General features: G+C 36.8%; 1 long non-coding RNA gene across 1 annotated transcript; it reads right to left on the reverse strand.

Moving 5' to 3' along the window:
- Positions 1-1,279: 1,279 nt before the first annotated feature.
- On the reverse strand, positions 1,280-5,105 carry LOC135080785 (uncharacterized). The gene is made up of 2 exons (XR_010259079.1): positions 4,744-5,105; positions 1,280-1,877 (listed from the first exon to the last, which is right to left on the reverse strand). It is a non-coding gene; the product is annotated as an uncharacterized LOC135080785 (long non-coding RNA).
- Between the last annotated feature and the right edge of the window lie 1,024 nt (positions 5,106-6,129).

The raw sequence follows: 6,129 nt of genomic DNA on the forward strand, positions 1-6,129 counted from the left end.
TTCTAGATGTTCCTTTTTATATTGGAAAGGCATTTTGGATGATTATCTGCAATAAAAGTACCAGATTACCCTGGGTAAAGTCTCCTCCCGATGCCAGGCTAATGTCTCCCACCCCAGGTCAAGCTGTCCATTATTACATTTTTATAAAAAACTATAACACTTAAGTAAAAACTGTCTACCGTAAATGGAACTAGGATAATTACATTTACTATGTATATAAATGACATGCTGGAATCTATTCATAGTAAACAACTGAAATCAAATATCGAAAATTGAAAAAAGTTACTTTTTGGGCTCGAAAATGTGTTATCACTTGTCACTCCTAAACCAAACTACCAATCGCAACGGCAATGCGTGAGCGAGGTGGGACGCACCTAAGGAGTCTAAGAAGTGTGGCTACGTCGCAATATTTAGTTCCATAAAAATTCTATGAGCAGTGGCTATTGTCTCCCACCTGCTAAACTGTCCCGGACTCCCCCTACCATTTGTTGGCCCCACTCCTGAACTGTTGGACATCATGATGGATAAATAACTTAATGTATTTAAAATGTAAGTAGATAAGTATATTAATTAATAATATTTTTTGTTTGCGCAATCAAGCACCTATTACTATTTTACATTATGTCAATTTCCAAGCAAACCCGGGAGTTTTTGGTAGTTATTTATATGACAATATATTTCTGATATTAAGTCCTAACAAATAATAGTAGTTACATTTCTGTTGGTTTTACGCCCAGATTCCATAGAAAAGTGCCCATCATCCTTTGCTATGTCTACAAAACGGTGCGTTTTAAACGCATGTCACCATCACCGAAAGTTATTATTATTGTTATGCTGAATTGCACCATCTTTGTTTAAAACAGTAACTGATAGCCGGCATTTTTTGTAAGGAGTTTGACAGACTTGACGTTTGTTGAAGTTAAATTATGTATGATGGTGCAATCTAGCCTTAATATATTTGAGTTTTTAACAGTTTGAAAAATAGTACAGAATAGTCTAATAATGAAGTTATTTCACCAACAAGTATACAAAAATTCCGATCCTACAAGTATTTAGTTGTGAAATCGATAATATTCATGTAATTTCTACCCATTTATTAAGATACTAAGAAATTACCTATTCACATATTCTACTGTAATGTAATTTTTACCAAATACACTTCATTGCTTCGGCCACTGAAAAAATAACTGGCTGAGTTATGACAATGTCTTTCCACGGCACATTACTAACTGTTCGCGCCTTGCAGACGCGATGGAATTTTATAAATAAAACTCGGAAACTGCTTATTTCGTTGTATTCTTGAGACGTTACAATTTTGATGTTGTTCGATCGGAATCCAAAAGAGAAGTGATTTTATACAATGGTTCTCAATATAAAGTATTGACTGACAAAAGTTATGTGACATTTACATTAGAAGTAGATTTTGCTATTAGAATATGACGAGGCGCGAGTAGGGCCGCAACATACTCCCCCCGGTTGAAGGCTCCAGCTCTTCAACTCTCGAAGTCTTCATCGCTGAGCAGCGGGCAGAGCCGCACTAAGGGCTGTCGGTAGCTGCCGGAGGTGGTCTTCACGTCAGCAACACGGACAATACCATCAGGGCCGGGATGCAATTTGGTTACTCGCCCAGCACGTCAACAGAGAGGTGGGAGAGATTCCTCGTGAAGTAGAATCTCGTGTAGAGTCTCCTATCTTTATCTTGCTCTTGCTTTGTCTCCATTTTGTTCTGACTTGCAATTTGGTTAAAATTTCTAACTTCTTCTCCAAAAATATTGTAGTTTCTCCAACAGAGCGTAGCGCTGGAGTCGTTTTTCATCATCAGCCTCCAGAGATGGTGACGGCAGCGCATTCAGTGGTCTTTCTGGTTAAGAAGTGCCCTGGGGAAAGGAAAAGGGAATTGTCAGGGGATGAAGTTAAAGGACACAAGGGAAGGCCATTTAGTATAGCTTCCACTTGTGCAAAGTGTTGAGATTTCCTCAAAAGTTAAGTGAGACGTGTCTATTACACGTCTTAAATTATATGTGGCCGAATTGACACCAGCTTCCCAGATGCCACCAAAGTGAGGGGCGTGAGATGTTGTAAATACAAAATTTTGTGCTTTCTTGAGCAACAAAATCAGAAAGAAAAAGATATTTAAATTAAATAGTAATAAAATGTAAAATTATGTAGTTTTTATAATTTGAGTAGGAATACCTCCGCTGGCTGACCTCAGCGGCATAGAAAAATACTGTCAGTGGGGAATAAAATCTATGTAAGTTAAATCAATTATATGTAGCTGCTAAATGAATACACTTGTATCTAAAATAAATATGAATAAACAAAAGTAACATTTAGACAAGCAAGCATCGCGTCCCCTACGATTTGCAGCACTCACTTTAGATATGAATGTTGTACCTTGCACGCGTCGGCACCGAACGCACTGGCGCACAGTGCTCCGGGAGACAAGTCTGCCTTTTGTTGGCCAGATCGTTATCTCACTGCCACTAGGAGAATGTGCGAGCCAGCATGCACAATATTACGAATGCTCTCAAATGTAAAATTAGATGGTTAATGTGATTTATTTATTTAATTTAATTTAATTTTGATAAAGAACATGATAAATTAATTATTGAATTATTTTTATAGATTATAGATTGATTGCACTGTACTTGATTGGCTATGCATAAATTGATAGAACCGCCAATTAACCAGCCAAACTTGGAGTTTTGAAGTTTCGGTTTATTTTTTCCTAATGATTTTTGTTGACATATTAGAACATCCCAAAATAGATCTGCGCCTATTAAAAGGTCGATAGGGCCTGGCTGATTAAAATCAGGGTCGGCCAATTTAATATTTTTAGGTAATTTTAATTTATTTAAATTAATTGGAGACTTTGGAAGAACTCCTGTGAGCTCGTCAAGAACAAAGCAATTTAGATTTGTTTGGTAATTATGACGAGTGGATTTTAGTTTAACAACACAGCTTTCATTGACTGAGCTTGAGTTGTTTCCAATTCCAATGACATTGATGGACGTTGGATTAGAATTTAATGATAGTTTTAGTTGCAATGATTTTGTAATGAAAGATGACTGACTGCCTGAATCCAATAAGGCTCGAACTAAAGTTGCCTTTTTAGTTACTGGATTCACGACTTCTATTAGGGCAGTAGTCAAAATGACATGTGTATTTTCTTCTTTAGAGAAGTTGACAATGGATTCCGATGGTTGTATTTGAGCATTGTTGGCTTTAGTGGCATCAACTGAATGCAGTAGTGTATTATGTCGCTCGTTACAATGCCTACATGGACCCATACGACACTCGCGGGCCGGGTGTCCTTGACGTAAACAGTTCGAACATAACTTATATTTAGAAACGTCTACTAACCTATCCTGTATTGACTTTGATTTAAAAATTGAACAGTCGAATATTTTATGATTTTTGTTGCAAATAATACAGACGTGTGAATTATTATTGTTGGAATTTAAAGTTGCACTATGTGAATTTGTTTGAAATGATGATTTATTGCTATTAAAATTTGAATTTTGATTTGATTTTACGTAATTATTAGTGTTATTAGAATTATTATTATATTGATTACGACTAGTAGATTCTAATATGTGTGCCCGGTCAATTAAAAACTGCTTAAATTGTTCTAAGGTGGGAACATCTCCTAAATTGCTACGTTGTTCTTCCCACTTTATGAGAGTATGGTTATGAAGTTTAGAGCAGATGAAAAATATAATTAATGTGTCCCAGTGCTCTGTGGGCTGACCTAGATTGGCTAGGGCACGCAAGTTTTTGGTGACATGATCTACTACAAATCGTAGGGAACTTTCAGTTTCGCGTGTCGACTGTTGCAAGTTATACAATGATTTAAGATGATGATTAATGAGTAGTCTTTTGTCATTATAACGCTGGTAAATTAATTGCCAAGCATCATTATAATTGGCAGAAGACACCTCAATATTTGTAATAACACGAGCTGCATCTCCCTCTAAATAGGAAATCAAATAGTGAAACTTTTGAATAGATGACAAGCGTTCATTGTTATGAATTAGATTAGTGAAAGTGTCGCGGAACTCTAACCAGCGGAAATATGATCCGTCAAATTTGGCTATTTGGATTTGAGGTAGGCGAACACTAGAATCTGCGTCAAAAGATTGAGCCTCTAAAAATAAAGATTCGCGGCGTTTTTTGTCTTGACTTATTAATTTCGACTCATTTTGTTCATCTAAGAAACTCTTTGCCATAGCTATGCACAAAATAAAGTCTTGCTCAATGCGTTCACGCTCGTCCATCTCAAAATCCAAATTTTCAGAATTTATTAATTCGATCTGAGTTTGCAGCTCGTCATATTTGGCCAACTGACCCTCGAACTTGCTGAGTTTAAGTGACAATTCAGCAATCTCGATGGTCGTCAGCGAGGGCTGCTTTGTAATTTTATTTAAGTAGTTTTTAAATCTAGTAATTTGCCCTTTGATTGAACTACGTTTTACTAATAAATCCTTTGACATCGAATGCCTCGATGCCAAATGCGGTGATAAAGTGGCTGGATCAGTCATTATTTGTTATTAAAATATCAAATTGCTAATAAAATATTGTTTTGAAATGTATATTGCGATATTGAAATGCGTTTAGTTAATAAATTGTAGAATATTTAGTGAATTTACACGATAAAAAAATATGCGAGGTAGTTCAAGTCAAAATTACAAAGCCGCGCCCCAGAAAGACACAAATTTATAATAAAAAGAATACGTATCTCACGCCCTCAGCCCCGACGGCAGCTAGGAAGCCGGTGTTGACGCGTTGAATCAGCTGATGTCCCGTTAGCCGGCTCGTTGAGGTCGGCCGCTGGCACAACTGAAATATTCGGCAAAAAAAACTAAAAACCGAGAAACTACTGGCGCGATACGTTATTACAATTAGGATTTGGCTTTAATTACTTGAAAATAAGAGAAATTGCAATGATTTGATGATATTTTGAACAATGAATAAAAATTATGGGGTAGACACAATTTGCACAAGTGAAAGTTTTTACTAAATTGGATAGGATTTCGGGAATAAAAAAGGTTTAGGTGTGGTTTAATGGTGTTGGGATGATGTAAGGAAGGAATAATCAGGGCACTTATCTGAAGGCTGCGAGGTGAAGCTTTTGCTGCGTCACTGCTCGGCTGACTCCAGGTGTCCTTGGATTGTTCTTCCAGAATGTCCGAAATTGCAGTCCTGTCACGGTCGCCAATGTTCGCGCCTTGCAGACGCGATGGAATTTTATAAATAAAACTCGGAAACTGCTTATTTCGTTGTATTCTTGAGACGTTACAATTTTGATGTTGTTCGATCGGAATCCAAAAGAGAAGTGATTTTATACAATGGTTCTCAATATAAAGTATTGACTGACAAAAGTTATGTGACATTTACATTAGAAGTAGATTTTGCTATTAGAATATGACGAGGCGCGAGTAGGGCCGCAACACTAACCCTTAATAAATTCAGGTAACCAACTTAATTTGGTGATATACTTAAAAGTAGCGATGTAACTTTAAATCACAAAACACTAAGAGTAGGCGCACACCGTTGATTTTTCGTCGGCCGATAGTTTAGTCGGGCTGTTGATCAGTATGGGCATGTATGGGAGTGCGCATACTACGCCGATTCGATTTGGCCGATTCTTCATACAATTTGAAATCGGGCACAACTATCGGCCAACTAAAAATCAACGGTGTGCGCCTACTCTAAGTTAAACTAACACGAAAGAATCACTTTTCACTTGCGATCGCTAATTGCGAACACACCACGCCATCTAGCAGGGAGCGCGGTAACCTCGACAAAGAACCGCCAAACAAGGTTACGGCGAACGCGCGCCACGAAAATTGGATTAAGAACTAGGGATGATCAACAGTTCAACTGCGTTAACGTTTTTCTTGGCAAGTATTTACGATAAAGGTAAATAACATTATGGCAATAAAAATATTTAATAAATTACCCGAAGATATTAAAACATTGACATTTACTAAATTTAGAAATAATTTATTAGAATTCTTAAAACAAAAGATGTATTACACAGTCAATGAATTCCTGACAGAAAAATCTTTTTGACATTTTGTACTTGACATCTAAAAATTTCTTAAAATATGACATTGTGTATCATTG

The sequence above is a fragment of the Ostrinia nubilalis genome, chromosome 18 (assembly GCF_963855985.1).
Source record: "Ostrinia nubilalis chromosome 18, ilOstNubi1.1, whole genome shotgun sequence".
Taxonomy (NCBI): Eukaryota; Metazoa; Arthropoda; class Insecta; order Lepidoptera; family Crambidae; genus Ostrinia; species Ostrinia nubilalis.